This window comes from Pinus tabuliformis, chromosome 1_1 (genome assembly GCF_031772625.1).
Source record: "Pinus tabuliformis cultivar Carrire ecotype Pingquan chromosome 1_1, CPIR1, whole genome shotgun sequence".
Classification (NCBI taxonomy): domain Eukaryota; kingdom Viridiplantae; phylum Streptophyta; class Pinopsida; order Pinales; family Pinaceae; genus Pinus; species Pinus tabuliformis.
Window position 1 is genome coordinate 902,741,698 of NC_142297.1, and position 16,599 is coordinate 902,758,296.

The 16,599-nt window shown below is 37.9% G+C and overlaps 1 protein-coding gene across 2 annotated transcripts in view; it reads right to left on the reverse strand.

The window, feature by feature from the left end:
* The window catches only part of UVR8 (Regulator of chromosome condensation (RCC1) family protein), a 430,618-nt gene that overhangs the window by 318,992 nt on the left and 95,027 nt on the right, over positions 1–16,599 (reverse strand). The window lies entirely within an intron of this gene.

The following is a 16,599-nucleotide window of genomic DNA, read 5'->3' on the forward strand; positions in this document are numbered from 1 at the left end:
CAAGGGCAACAATGGAGCGATAGCACACTATCACCTCAGTTAAGTCTCCTTGCTCTTTACGGACTTTCACCAATCGGAGGAGACGCGGTATAATGATGATCACAACGATGAATGGATCAATGATGGGGTGAAAGGTGATTCTAGAAGCCTATTCACAAGAGAGGCTCAAATATATGGCTTACTTGCTTGGAAAGAAAGATGAAAGGCTCTCTAAGATGGGCTTAGGGGAATTCCAAGGGCTATGGGACCACACAAATCCAAGTGGACCCAGAATTAGGTCAAGAGGATGGAATTGACCAACCAAAGGTGCGCTTGACCTAATTGAGGGGGAGAAAGGGATTAAAGGAGAAATTTTCTTTGAATTTGATGCAATAACCCCAATGAGGTCACCAGCCAAGGGAAACCTAGGGCAAGTAACGGGCCTCGAGCTAGTGCATACAATATCTCGAGATCCCACCGTCAGATTTGTTTCAAATTTGGAGGGCCTCTAGAGCAAACTCCAACACAATTGTGGATGGCTAGATTGTGAGATAAATGGTGCCCTAGGTGACCTATGTAGGCTAGCCCTACAAATAATGGGACAAGGTGAGAAAAATATGCTTTAAGGTGATCACCTATGGAAGACCCGTGCTTATTCCTTTGGGAGAAATGGAGTCAAGAAGATTCCAATGATTAAGATGGTTTCACTCAGACAAGGAGACCTCTAGAACAATTTTGCATGACAATTAGGGCATGAGGAAAATTGCTTGAAGGTCATTATACTTCAATGTGAAATATGTTATGACTTATCAAGATAAATTCAATGAAATATCTCTAAGAACATTCACTTATTCAAACATGGCCCATAACATGATGCAACGCTAATAAAAGACAAATTTATACCCTTTCACCAAAGAAAAGCAACAAAAGTTTGGCCTAGTATAGCGAAAATCTCAGCATCATTTATGTGACATAGAAAAGAATGGCAAAATAGCATTAAAAGCGCAGATACATGTGAGAACAAGTATATCCAATCATCATATCATATACCAATATAGAAGCTCCAAGAAAAAATGAAGATATCCAAACATCAAAATTCATCCATCCATCCAATTTCATCCTCCAAAAAGAATAGCAAAAATCTCTTAAGAGAGAATGGTCTTTCCAAGTGATGATGCTAAAATGAATTCACATCACTTGTATTTATACACTTCTAATGAGTTCGGTTTAGCTAATTAGGCCTACATTAACTCCTAAAATAAAATAATGTGCAAAATAACTAACTTTTGGTGAGAAGCCCACCAAACTTGCTGATAAACAAAAGAATAAGCCTCTCAAGAGGTTGAATGACCAATAGTACATGTCGTTAGACCTTCTACGAGGCCTAATGAAGTCCACAGGTGCCATAATGAAAAATAGGACTCCCAAAAGTAGTGGCCAAGGGGTTGCCCCCTTGTTCTCCAAATAATAAACCTGTGGTGCTCTCAATTGGTGTGGGGCACACATAAGTGTCCTCATGGGTCTCCAAATAGATCGAAGACGCCTGTAGACCATCTGCAAGACCTCAAATGATGGTATAAGTGATGCCACATCATCATACAGTTCTTGGGTCATCTGCCAAGTGCATGATACAATTGTGGGGCCAGCTGGGCATGGCAAACTAGGTGCATCTTCCTCGTCCAATAGTTGAAACTCGAGCAATCTCTGAACATCTCTAGGGATCCATGGAATGTTGTCCACTGTTGTGGAGGCCCATGGCTTTCTACACACACAACACAAATGCCAATGTAGCCCTCTGGAGAGTTAGGACCCCGTATAGGGAGACCAAACAAAAAATGGAGACCATATGCAATCTTGAATAAAATCCAATGCCTCCCCTTGCCTTCCAGTACAACAAGTCATTTAAAGAAATCGAGTTAAAGAGCTTACAAACCATGGATAACAGGTGGGCACTTCATAATGGCATGCCCTTCCATAGTGGGCTTTGGCATGTGCTAATGTCTCCAAGCTCCAAGGGGGGTTAACCAAGTACCCTATTAGGTGGTTTCTACTTTTAAAGGGGATGATATGTCCAAGGTACATCCTTCAAATGGTGGTGGCATGTGATAAAGTGATGGAACGGAGTAGGGGATGGAGGGGGCAATCTTAGGTCACATGCCAAGGTACAAGGGTAGCTAATAAAGGGGAAGCCCACACTTGGGTATATAATGTATAGGAGGGAGCAATCATGGTACATGAGTTACCCCGGCCTTGATTTTTCCACCTTTCCTCGTATGCCTTTTGTCTTTTATGATTTTTCTTTGGTTACCTGCTCAGGACTCAAGGAGTATAGCATGTATGTAAAGTATAGCAGTAGATACCCCCATTGAGGTGGGGCGGTTCATTGCCCACCAGGGGTTGGGACAATCATGGGTTCCTGAATGATAAAAGAGGCTCATCTAGGGATTATAGAAACTAGGGTGATGGCCATGAGAATGAGGTAGAGCTCATGCATTGGTTTTTTCCCACATGCTAAATGTGTTTGTCCCAGCCACCTTTTGCATTTTGTGGTACATTTTCCTGTTGAATGTGGCCGATTATGCTTTTACTTTTCTTTTCAGCTGCAACAACCTCTGGGGCATCATTCCAGGCCCAACCCAAGGTGTGGGCAAGGGTAAGGGGAAGCTAACCCTATATGGACCCAGTCGAGGAATGTGGACTCAAGTGGGAGAAATGATGAATGGGATTATAATGAGTGGAGGGGGAGTAACATATGTGGATCAGGTAGCGGGACCACACAACGAAAATCGAGTTTTCCCATGAAGTACCATCCCGGGAGCCCAAAGGTCAGTAAAAGAGATCCCACATGACTATGGTCCAAGGGTAATATCCAAAGAGGCCTAGGGGCAAGAGCACAGACCTAACCCACTCTTTCCATTGAATCCCCCCATTAATTCATGCCTTAGAGTCTCCATGATAAGTAAACTACAATACTCAATTACCAAATGACAAGGCATACCTTTAGGTTTGGGAAGCCCACCTTCAAACATATGATCATGACAGATGGGTGAGGGACCATATGGCTAGCTCAAGTGGCTGAGAAGTGGCACAACGAGCTAGTTGGTGGCAGCAAGGGGCTGCTGGCTACCGGTTGAGGACCATCTTGGAGAAAAAATTTCTCCTATGGAGATCACCCACAAAATGGTGGGTAACAAAACCATCACAAAGATTCGACCTTTTAATCTTGCTTGAGCGAGAGCATATAAATCACATCTTAATCTTCTAAACTTCAACCTTCATTTTTCCTTGAGTTCTTCATAAATTGCAAAGAGAGAATACTTGTTAGTTTTGATGTCAAGTGTGCCTGAGGGAGGACGAGTGTCTATATTTATATAGTCATCGATGAGGCCGAAAGCATGCCAAACAGGGGTTTAGCCAACTTGTTGCTTGGAGGGCCAAATTGGCAACTTGGAGGGACATATGACACTTACAAAAATTTAAATTTTCTCCTGTTCGCAAGGGTCGCGAAGAACATACCCTCCTAAATTTTCTTTTGACCAAAAAAAAAGCATGAAGAACATGGTAGAAAATAATAATAATTTTCTTCTTTTGTTTTTACATAAAATACGTTGATACAATGACATTTACAAAGACAAAACCTAGTTACAATTCCAACACTCCCTCTTAACTAGGGAGGTATTCATAATGACTTATCAAGATATTCTCAAGTTGGGAACTTCTATAAGAAACGATCTAGATTGATAAGCATCAATGATGATAACATCATCATAAGTAGCATTGTCAAACAACCAAGGCCTTGACAAGTACGCTCTATCTCTCCACTAGATCATAGCACAATGCTAGGAGGCATTCAATAGGACACCACATTGCCTCTCTAAGGAACATAATCCCCCTAGGTTCACCAAAGTATGTCCTCACAGGACCATTTCCTAATCCATTGTCACAATTCTTGACACAAGGAAATGTTGGTCCTCTGAACCATTCTTACATTAGAACAATGTAACTGACTTACAGTTGTTAGTCCCAGTCACAGTACATATCTCAAGAATGTCGGTCCCTGATGCTTATCCAATACACCATTCTCCCTATCTGTGTTCATGTACTTGACTTATGGTTGTTAGTCCTAGCCATAGTACATGATACATGGAGAACAAGGTGTCCATCCTCACTCCATCTCAAACAAAGAGGCTTGTCTCAAAAAATACTCATCCTTTCACTTAGGAAGAAACTTCATCAACGCATCAGCTACCTGTTCATCTATGGAGATTTGTTGTAGCTTCTCGACTCTTATCTACACCATACTCTCGAATCATAAAGCACTTCAACCTTCCATGAAAAACCAAGTTTTCTAATAATCTTTATAGAGTATCACGATCAAATCCAACATGTCGTCAAATAATCCATCAAATGTTTTACGAAGCCAAACTGCTTCATAGTTACAATATCTTTTGCAATGCACTAGAATCTTGCTTCAAGCTCTTCCAAGAAATCCTACCAGAGTCCAACCATCAGTAGTATCTCTACTCATCATCAGCATTGCCAACCCAAGTTGTAGTGTAAGTTCAAATTTTGCTTCCAGCTCGTGTAGTGTAAGTCAATATTACTTCCTTTGACTCATGATTCCTTCTCTCCCAAAGTACGAGGTCTTCTTATCAGGCTCCTTTAAAAATCTGGGGTAATTCTTCTCACTGAAGCAATCGTGTTAACATGATCTTCTCCCTCTACTGGGAGAACCTTCTTGTTTTCATGTTGCCATTAGGTGCATACTAGATTTTTGACTTCTCTAATGCATACTTTAAATTTCTTTCTCTTTTTGTATTCACATTCTTCTATAATTCAGGAAATCCCTTGTATTTGCTATGTTCTTTCATTACTTTCTTCTTGTTTCCAAAGCCTAGGCAACCCTTGTCATTGACCTGCAATCCTCACTAGGAGGCCATTAATGAACAAATGCAATTAAGCAAAATATATATAGACAAGAGACTATTCAAAGGTAAAGACAATAAAAATAGTAATAATGAAAGAGGAGAGTTTATAGAATACTTATCTCTAGAGAAAAGTCAGCTCCCTCTTGAACACGGACTTCTTGCATACATCTGCAGCTTTGTTAACTCCATCTGGCATCCAAATTATGAGACAACTTCATCCACATCATCATTCATAGACTAGGGTTTCTTCTTCTTTTAGTGGAAGCAACCATTCCTAGGGTATAAACCCTAGACCTTTCTTGTTAAAATCCTTGCTAATGTAATCATCAATGCTTAGGGCTTGATAAGGATAAAAACTTGGTTAATAAACTTCGTGGAAGATTTGGTTATAAAGTGCCATATTTAGTAGCTCAAATTAATAGACTTTGGCTAGGCTTGTACTACATCTTTCATAAATTTGAACTCATTTTGATATAGGTTTGTAGCCGCCCTCTTTTCTTGGTCCAAGAGACCCTCCTACCTTCGTTATCCATAGAAAAATTCTTGACTTACTAGTTTGCAATTATTCCAATGTTTTTGGCCTACAAACAGACTCCTCTTGTGCCTCAACCCTGCACCTTGAAACCTCGGACTTTCCGCCCAGTAATTTGCTTCACATAACAAAGAAGAGACAAGTCATTATGTGGCCTCTTAGGCTCTCTTGTTTAGCTGCCCAACCACAGAAGATACACTTCAAAGACTCGGCTACTCCTTGAGAAGTCGTCGCATAGGCTTGTAGACTCCTTGACATGTTGATTTTTAATTCCTAGATTTGATCCCATGTTGACATTCGACTGAAAGATTGAATTTCTAATCATGATAATTACTTGTGACTGATTATATATATATATATATATATATATATGTGTGTGTGTGTTTTTCGATTAACGTTTACTTCATTCATTAGGTCATCAAGCAATTATACAAATACAATCCACAGAAAGACAAGGAACATCAGAAATTAGGCTAGAGACAAGGAACACCAGAAACTAGGCTAGAGACCACAACAAAACCCACAAGGGGAAAACCCATCAATCCTTTTCATATAGATTCTTCATCAACAAGAGAAATCCAAGTCAAACTAACCAATAATCCAATTGCCAAGTCAGCCCTCCAAACTATGCCATGATTTGTCCACAAAGATAGTCAACTAGTCTGTTTATACATGCCTACTATGTCACTAAGATATAGGTGCCATTGAGAGATTGCTTCATTACAGGAAAGATGCCACAGGAACTCACATAAACATAGAAATATGTCACAAAAGCTCCTATCATCATAGAGAGATATGTCATAAAACCTCGTATCATCATAAAGGGATATGTCTCAAAAAATTTGCATTCTCGAGAAAATATATAGCTTCAGATAATTTGCATTCCACAAGAAACCAACACAGAGATTTGACCTTCTAATCTTGCTTGAGCGAGAGCATATAAATCTATTAAAATTGGCAACTAGGGCCAAACTCCATGTGGGTCATCTTATTGATGGCAGCTGATATTTTTCTTGGATCCCTCTCATCGAGAGGTGTAGGATTGATCTAAAGATCATCCGATTCCGATAAGTATTCATGGAGATATGAATTTATTAGTGTTATGGGACTATTCATCAAGGTCAGCCAGCAACCAAATAAACCCCATTTGTGCTCAACGTTTTCGTATAAATAGAGGTGGCCTTCAAGTCTTTTCAACACACACTTGGGATCTCTTCCTCTCTACTTGTCTTTGGGTTTTAGTAGGAGGAGAGATCCTAAGGGATAACGCTGCCCTAATCTAGAGGGAGTGCCCTAAGCCCTACGCTGCCCTATGGAGAAGCCCTAACGCAGCTCTATGGAGAGGCCCTACGCTGCCCTATGGAGAAGCCCTACGTTGCCCTATGAAGAAGTATAATACGCAGTCATGAAGGGTCTAAGGAGAGACCTTAAGATGCCATCAAAAGGAAGTTATACACTGTCCTAAGGGTGGTATGAATATACCCTAGCTGCAATAAGCCTAGAAGAGAACAACGAGGAGTTAGGAGGCTATTCCAAGAGGCCAAGGCGCTGTTGAAGAGGGTCGCAGCCCATATCTTGAGGTTGAGAGGCAAGAGGAATGTTTTGGGGTGGTTAGGTGAAGGAATATCCCTTAGAAGGGTTGTTGGAGCTAAGGGACAACTTGCTGTAGCAAGCCGCAGTAGATAAGAGGAGGCTGAAGGGTGGAATAGGCGTTGAAACAGCCGAGCATTGCAGCCAAGGATTTCCTCCCCTCCTAGAAAGGTAACCGCAGTTGTGGAGGGCTATTCTGGACACATTTTGAAGGCTATTACGACTATTGTTAGAATGCCCTAACCAGTCATGCAATGCAGCAAACAGAGAAGCCCCAAAACAGTGATGATGATACATTGAAGCAGCATGATGATAGAAGCAACAATGATGATGATACATTGAAGCAGCATGATGATGGAAGCAACGATGATGATGATATATTGCAGCAACATGTTGATGAATGCTGCAGCATGATGGGTATAGTGAAGAAGTGTATCATAGCATAATGAGGGGCAGCACAATGGTGAGGTGCAGCAGTATGATATAGCAAGTTCATGGTGCTGCAAGTATATCACAATGGTATAACAGCGTGCAAGAGACAACAAATTAACATTGGGACAACTATATGGTACTTAGCAGCAAGTACACCAAGCATGCAAGGGACAGCAAGCAAGCAATGGGACAACTAACATGGACAACATGGTTCAATCATGACACATGGGATAGCAGTACAATATTAGGTGCAACAGTGATGAGGTCCAACATTGTCATGATGAGTTCAGCGTAGTGCAGCATGGTGAGGTGCAGCATGATGATGGGATGCAACACGATGATAGGTGAAGGAGTCACCTTGGAGAATCAGTTGAAGCAACATGTCTTCAACTGATCTCATGTATCATCTTCTTAGAGATGATCTATGCTCTCATCTAAATAAGTCAAAGTGTTGACTTCAGTTGTAAATGTACTCTCTCTCTCTACTGAACTATTGAAGAACATATAAGAAGAATTGATCAAGGGTTTCCCCACATTGGGGTTTGTCACTGGCTAGTGCCACATCTTGTGTCCTCTTGTCTTGGCTTGTCTTCTGCGATTTATATTTATGTTCTACCTGCAGTTTACTTTAATGATGATGTGATTGCTAATCTGGAAAAGATATTGAGCTAACTGTGAAAATTGAAATAAATTGCTCTAGCATAGGACATACCTAAAATTAACAAAATCGCATCTTAATCTTCTATACTTCGGCCTTCATTTTTCCTTGTATTCTTCGTAAATTGCAAAGAGAGAAGACTTGTTAGATGTGATGTCAAGCGTCCTTAAGGGAGAACAAGTGTCTCTATTTATATAGTCATTAATGAGATCAAAAGGGTGCCAAACATGAACTAAGCCTACTTGTTGATTGGAGGGCTGACTTGGTAACTTGGAGGGGCAAATGACACTTACAAAAATTTAAATTTTCTTCTTTTCACAAGGGTCATGAAGAACATGCCCTTTCATATTTTATTTTGACCGAAATAAAGAATGAAGAACATGCTAGAAAATAATAATAATTTTCTTCTTTTATTTTTACATGAAATACATATTGATACAATGACATTTATGAAGACCAAACCTAGTTAAAATTCCAACAAGAATTGCATATATTATTCATTCTATAACATGTAATGAATGTTCCTAGTGGAGGAAATCTTAAGTCTCTCCATTAAATTCCATTTTCTTTAGAAGTGGGTAAATGCTAGAAATTGATCCCTAGGGCATCAATTTTTAGCCTCCTTAGAAATAATTCAGCTTATCTTGGGCCTCCTAGACACCATATGCCCAATGGACAAGGCACTAATACAATTCCTTGATGGTCAACCTTACTTATCCATAAATTCTCTCTCTAAAATTTTGGTCCTCTTAAGGTAGGGCGTCTAGTAGGGCTTAGAGGGAAATGCCCTGGGAGAGCTTTTACAAGAACTTGAGAGCCTATACATCAAAATTAGGGTCTAGGCTACCGCTTCTCCATGTTTGGTGGGCATCCACTTAAGTTCACTCCATAAAATCTCTTTCCCTAGGTGTTTCCCCAAGAGGGAAACCCTAGTTATTCTTCCTCGACTTGGGGACTTCTTTGAAGGTTGTATGAGCTTAATACTTGTTCAAGTATATCATAAGAAGCCTTTTCTCATCATTGCTTTTATCTCAGGAGTGCCTAGAACCACAAAAATTCATGAAACCCTATATCTTATGCATTTTAGTCATAGGTCTCTCCTTGAAAGCGAACAACTGTTTTCAAGCATTACACCATAAAATTGAGCTTTTCTTGGGATATTTCTACTCTATCACTTTATAGCATCCCCTTGGAATACCTTTCGTAGGTGATTATATCCCACTAGGATTCCTCCCATCGATGAAAATCTATAAAGAGCAAGGGGCCTTGGTGTGGTGATAGTGGGCCATTGCCCCATTGTTAGCACTTGATCTAACTACTTTCCTTTTAGGATTTTCCTTTCAAGGCCTACAAGATTTTGTGGTAACAGGCATCACAATGATGAGTTAGAGCTCAAGCTTCCTTGGCTTTTGATTTTCCATTAACATCCCCTTCGTTTTTCTTTTGCATTTTGGAATTTCACCATGTGCTTTCTCCTTTCTATCCAACAACAACAACCTCAAGCATTGAAGCCCCTTCCTTCCATGCAATTATCAAGCACAAGCCCTTGTAGGGCACATATAACAACCAACCCAAAAGTAAGGACAACAAAGAGAAAGTAAATGTACGGAATGGACATGAACACACTACTTGTTAGACCCCTATACTACTAGTGTAACTCATTAGTGTTATTAGTACAACCCCCTTATTATATTGTTGTACCCATATTGTTATTAGTATGCCCCATAGAAGCCCACTATTGTTATTATTGTTATCTCGGCTTTGATTATATTATGACCCCTTAGACTCCTATATATAGAAAGGAAGCCTTATCATTTGTATCATCCAAGAATTTTTCATTTGTGTAATGTAAAGGAGGTTGCTCCTTCGAAGAGGCTGAATTCTAAGGCGTTCATCTATCTTTTCTATCTTTTTGTGAGCTGGTTTGATAACATTTGGTATCAGAGCTTTGGATTCTAGGGTTTCGCTGCTCCAAACAGATCATCGTGGAATTTTCACTATAACTTTTTTTTCTGCGACGTTTCAAAAGCGAAAAGAAAAAACCATTTGAGACGAAATCTTGCTGAACCACGCGTCTGAATTTCATATCTTGTTTTGCTATATTTTCAAAAATATGATCCGAGGAAGTTAGGGTTTTTGCAAGCTTCAGAATTTCATCTAAAACAGGTCATCGTGGAATGTTCGCTACAATGCTTTCTCTACGAAGTTTCAGAAGCTAAAAAAAATACCATTTGGGAAGAAATCAGTCTGAACCTAGGCTCTGAATTTCAGATCCTGTCTCACTATATCTTTGGAGATATAATCTGAGGAAGTTAGGGTTTTGCAGAACCCCGAATTACATTCCAAACAAGGCACCGTGGGAAAATCATCATAACCTTCTCTCTAAGCATCAGATTGTTTTTCGTAAGAAGTTTCAGAAAGAGGACAGACTGTAGTTTTTTGGGTATCATTTTCAGAACCCAAGGTTGAAACAATGACCCGCAGCACGTCGTACAAGTTCGCTCCACTGCAACAATCTATAATTATGTCATCGCGGGAGATTGGGAATAAATCTTTCTTGAGGAATCAAATTGTGATCAGACTTGCGGAGTTAGAAAGAGGACTCAGAGGGCTATTGCAAACTGAAATTTCAGAACTTAAAGATCCGAAAGTACAGAGTTACAATCTTGTCAAGATTGAGCTCCTAAAATCAAGAAAAAGCGAGATAAGGAAGTTTGATGGCAAGGATCCGGTAAATTAGATACTATAGATGGAGAAATATTTTGATCCACATGGTGTACCACTATTGAAAAGGTAAATATTGCATATAATTATTTAGAACCAAATCAATTTTTATATTATAAAGGGCTTTGTTCTCGTAAACCACTTGTCACGTGGTCAATTTTCACGAAACAAATGATAGCACATTATGAGGATACAAAAAGAAACACCTCCTTTAGCCAATTGATAAATCTCTAACAAAAGGGTTCAATGGCAGAGCACATTGAGCACTTTCAAAAATTGAATATAAGGGTAAATGATATTCCAAAGAAGTGAAGGATTGATGTCTTCATAGGTACTTTAAAGGATAACATTCAACATGAGGTTTGTCTTTGGGAACCTGATTCATTGGAGAAGGCATTCAGGTGGGCAAGAAAAATTGAAAGCGAAAATATGGAAACAAAGGAATCCCACCACTCACGACTATAATTATGGAAGTGTTTTTTCTCCTAGCCTTCCACAACCTACAAGGTTTACACCACAACAATTGGAAGAAAAAAGAGAAAAAGGGCTTTGTTACAATTGCGATAGCAAATGCACTAAAGGTCATAAGTGTGCTAAGAAGAAATTATTTTACATAGATTATGAAGAGGAGGAAGAAAAGGATCAAGAAACATCAAAAGAGGAGGATATACACCAGGAACCAACCCCAGATAAAGAAGAAATGAATCCGACCATATCTTGTAAAGCATTGGCAAGAATTACCACTCAAAATCTCAAGATATAAGGACATATCAAAAAGAAAAAGGTTCAAGAAGTGAAAGATCACATCGAGAAAGAAGAAATGAATCCACCCATATCTTGTAATGCATTGGCCGGAATTACCACTCCTCAAACTAGAAAGACATATCAAGAAGAAAAATGTTCAAGAAGTGAAAGATCACATCGTGCATCAAGAAATGAATCCGACCATATCTTGTAAAGCATTGGAAGAAATTACCACTCCTCAAACTCTGAAGATAGAAGGACATATCAAGTAGAAAAAAGTTCAAGCAGTGAAATATCACATCGAGCATCAACAAGAAGTTCTCCAACTTTTAAAGGATAACGCCACTTTGGTGCAGAATCGAATGAAACAACAAGTAGATCAACATCGAAGTGAAAAAAGTTTTGATGTAGGTGATTGGGTATTTTTACGGCTACATCTCAAGCAAACTATTTATGAGAAGGAAATGTTGGCAATACTACATGCACTTAAAAAATGACGACCTTACCCAATGGGAAGACACTTCATGGTAAAAATGGATCATGATAGTCTTGAATAATTTTTAGAACAAATATTATCTTTAAAAAAACAAAAAAAATGGGTCATAAATATGTTGGGTTATGACTTTGACATCATCTACAAAAAAGGGAAGCAAAATTTTGTTGCAGATGCACTCTCAAGAAAAGATGAGGATGTGGAAGCATTGTTTTGTGCTATTTCTATTATCCAACCAGATTGGATAAACGAAGCAAGGGATGAATGGAAGAAGGACGAAGAAGTGTGGCCACTCATTCAAAAGTTGCAGAAGATCCCAATTCAAACAATATTGCCAGAACTTGAAGAGGAAGGAAAAATCATATTGGAACTTGGAGCAGTCACAGAAACAAGAACCCGACAGCTACAAAATTGATCAATTTCAGAGTATCTCATCAAGTGGAAGAACTTACCCACTGAAAATTCCACATGGGAGGACAAGAATTTTATACAGAAGCATCGAGAACTACTCAAGCATTGAGGACAACACTTTTTAAAGGAGAGGGGCATGTTAGGCCCCTATACTACTAGTGTAACCCCTTACTGTTATTAGTACAACCCCCTTATTATATTGTTGTACCCATATTGTTATTATTATGCCCCATAGAAGCCCACTATTGTTATTATTGTGCCCTTACATTATTATTGTTATGTTGGCTCTGATTATATTATAACCCCTTAGACTCCTATATATAGAAAGGAGGTCCTGTCATTTGTATCATCCAAGAATTGTTCATTTGTGTAATGTAAAGGAGGTTGCCCCCTCGAAGAGGCTGAATTCTAAGGCGTTCATCTATCTTTTCTATCTTTTTGTGAGCTGGTTTCATAACACTACCCTTGTCAAGGCGCCCCAGTAGTACCCTTCTCCCCAAGAATGGTAACACTTGACTAGAAAATTGATGATAATCACCATGCTAAAACAAGACAAAAGGAATACTTTCCAAGCATCTTAAATAATTAATCCATGATCCTTGCTTCAATTCCAAATACATCAAACATAAACACTTCATATGAAGGAATGTCTAATGCGCCTCGTCTGTTTGGGCACCATCATCATCAAATGAGTGAGTTAAGCATGAAATGAGACACGTATGTGGGTTGTTTTCTATGGAGAATGTTAAAAATCATCACCAAGACCACTATCTGTAATGTCGATCATTGGAAAAAAATCTCCTCTAGTTACCCCCAGGAGTTCAGGGCTAACAAAATTCACATGTCAAAAGAAGCTTTTCTATCCTCGATATTTTGTATATCTCTCCACCTTGCTCGCACATGTGATGGGACATACATAGTTCATTACATCAAATATCGATCAAAATTGGCTTTACAAAATAAAGCATAAGCCAACAACACAATAACAACATGAAATGAAGTTTAATCCTCATATGTTGAGCTTATGCTTGCTACTTCAATGTCAAGGGTGTGTATTCTTTTTCCTACCCCACACCAACATAAGAGACACAGCATGCTAGGTGAAATCAAATCCGATGCAATCATCTTTGCATCTCATCAACCAAAACAATGACACATCAAGTGTGAAATACATACATGCTAGAATCTCCAAGGTAAAATGACTAGAATAAAACATGAACATCATCGAACTCATGCCATAAATGGCATGCACCACTTCAGGGCTCTTCTATCCAATCTTAGATGGGGTTTTTATAATTATCATTATTGCAAGAAAACTCATAACATAAACCAATATCATTTCTTACAACATCATTATCACCTTGCTTGAGCAGCAAAGGCTTAGGTACTTCCAAAAAATCACTTAAAATGTGATGGGTATCCTCCAAGTAACATGTATATGAGATATGAAAGAACGTTCTAACTTTAGGAAAACAAAAAATCATGCCCACATCGAGAAATTGAAGCCTTCTTTGGATGACTAAAATGTAAGACAACTCATCATGAATGGTTTGCTGCCCCATACAATCTTTTGCATAAAAAGTACCCGTACCAGCTAAATGTGCATGCAAAATAGAAATTCATGAAAAAATAGGTGGCCCAAAGTTCTGCAATTAAAACCACCTTGTGATATATAATTTCCATCCCCCAAAATATATTTTCCAGTGGAAAAATCTTGCATGATTTCAATAATATACGAGGAAAAAGATGGCTGGAAAAATACTGCATTTTTTTAATCAATAATCTCGATAAACACTTGTATCATATGGCAGAAAATGCTGAACGAATCCTTCCTAGAAATGAGAGCACATAGCTAAAACAAATCTGCACAACTATCTTCACAAGGCTCAAAATCTACAATTTCCTCCATTGACACATACTATATGCATCATATCTAGTATCTTCCATAATATTTCCAATATTTCCACTCCTATCATGAGTCATGACAGAAGATCTGAAAACTAATGTCCATAACTTCATTCCCTAGGATGTGCTTATCTTCATCAAATGAAGTTGTCAATGCAGTTATCAATTTATCATCATCCAAAAGTTTGTCTACAAGACTATCCCTCTCAAAATCATAACAAGAAAGATCATCAAATTCAGAAGTTTGAAAAAGGTCCAAAACTAACGAAACCCTCAATTTCATGATGAATATAGTTAGATACATCAGTGCTCTCACCATCAATGTCCTCTTCATGATCGACAATCAGAATCATAAAAATTTGAGACTATTATTTTTAAGGAATTGTATAGTTTTACTTTAATGGTAATTTTATAGACATAAACAAGTACACACTAACACTACAACTAAGTCATAAATACAAGGTGATATTATTTATACAAAGATGTATTGCTTAAAACATCTCCCAAGAAATCCAGTGCCCTGAATTACACCTCAATTGCATCAAGCCAACAGCTTGCAACGTAATAAAATAGGACCCACTAAAAGTTGAAATAAAATATAATTTGATTTAAATTTTTCATAATTCAATTTGTAAATAATGGTGTAAACTTTCGATAAAACAAACTGCATGCAAGGTCAAACTATCCACTCATAGCAAGTCCATATGTGAGCACTATATCAACTACCTACAACGGGGACAACAAACAAAGAAACGAAAATAAAACCATTGCACCAATATGCAAGCAATTTATACAGCATTATAAGTATATTATATCCTAAATAATATTATGAATTTATATAATTGGTTATAACACAATTTAAAACTACCCAATACGTACTATTGAAAATCATTCATGAGAGTCCCAGGGGGGCAGCTCAACTGGTGATCGAAGTAATGTGAAATCTATGAAAACTGAGTAATCCAAGGTTCAAATCCCCCTGGTTGTGACCTGGTTTAGAGAGAGGAGGACAAGCCGTAGACCCCCAAAGGTTTACTACTAATTACATGTCAAACGGGCTCTTGGGTTCCTCTAGGATACCAAAAATAAATAAATAAATCATTCATCAGAGACAAAAACAGATTTTTATTCCAATTTCCAACTTTGTAAACAAAAATTTAAGGTATATACAAGTAAGAAAAAAGATTCCTCAACCATTTCGAAAAGACCAATTTGGCTATTTGAAAAGTTGAAGATAGAATGGAAGAAAAAGTTATGACCATTCTTACTCATCCTTGTGAAATCTCCAACTACATTAACATTAATAGGTCATTCAATTACAAATTTATTAGGCAACCTTAATTGAAAAAATAAACAGTATGAAACAAGGATGCTACAATTGATAATTGACAACAATATTTTCAACTCCTAAACAGAACAAGTATCTGTGGAAAAATGTGGGCGTAATTTTAGGTTCAACGCAGATGAAAACATTTAGGACGTTCACCTTTAACATCAAAAGGAAATGATTCATATATTTCATAATGGATAAGAATTAACAAAATAAATACATACATACATATATCACAGGAAAGTAAATGTTTCGTATATTTCATAATGGATAAGAATTAACAAATTAAATACATACATACATTTATCACAGGGAAAAATTGGAGTATTATGGCAATGGCTTCTCAAGAAAGGATAAGCAAATTGCACATGTATGAAACAAAAACAAAATTTTGCTTTCTACAATAAAATGATTTAAAAAAAGGAAAAATCAACTCCAAAAGATGACAAATTATAAGAAAAAAAAATATCACATGGAAAATTTGTAGTAGTATGGCAAAGACATCTCAAGAAAAGAGAGAAATTGCACATATATGAAACAAAAGCAAAATCTTGCTTACTAAAATAAAATGATTAAAATGAAAGGAAAAATCAATTCCAAAAGATGACACAAAAACATGTACTGGCCCAAAAAATTAAGAATGTTTTCAAAAGTGAAAAAGCAAACCACAAATAAAAAGACCCAAGAGCCGCTATTCGTGAAATAAAATCGACCAACGAAACAAATAAAATCAACCATTTCTAAGGTCAACACATGATAATGCAGGAAGCATCGGAAGTGGATTGAGTATAATGACGCTCAAGAACAAGCTCTCAAGTAATATAGCAAACATTGTCACTTGAAACGTACAAAGTGAGAATAAAAGCAGGGTAT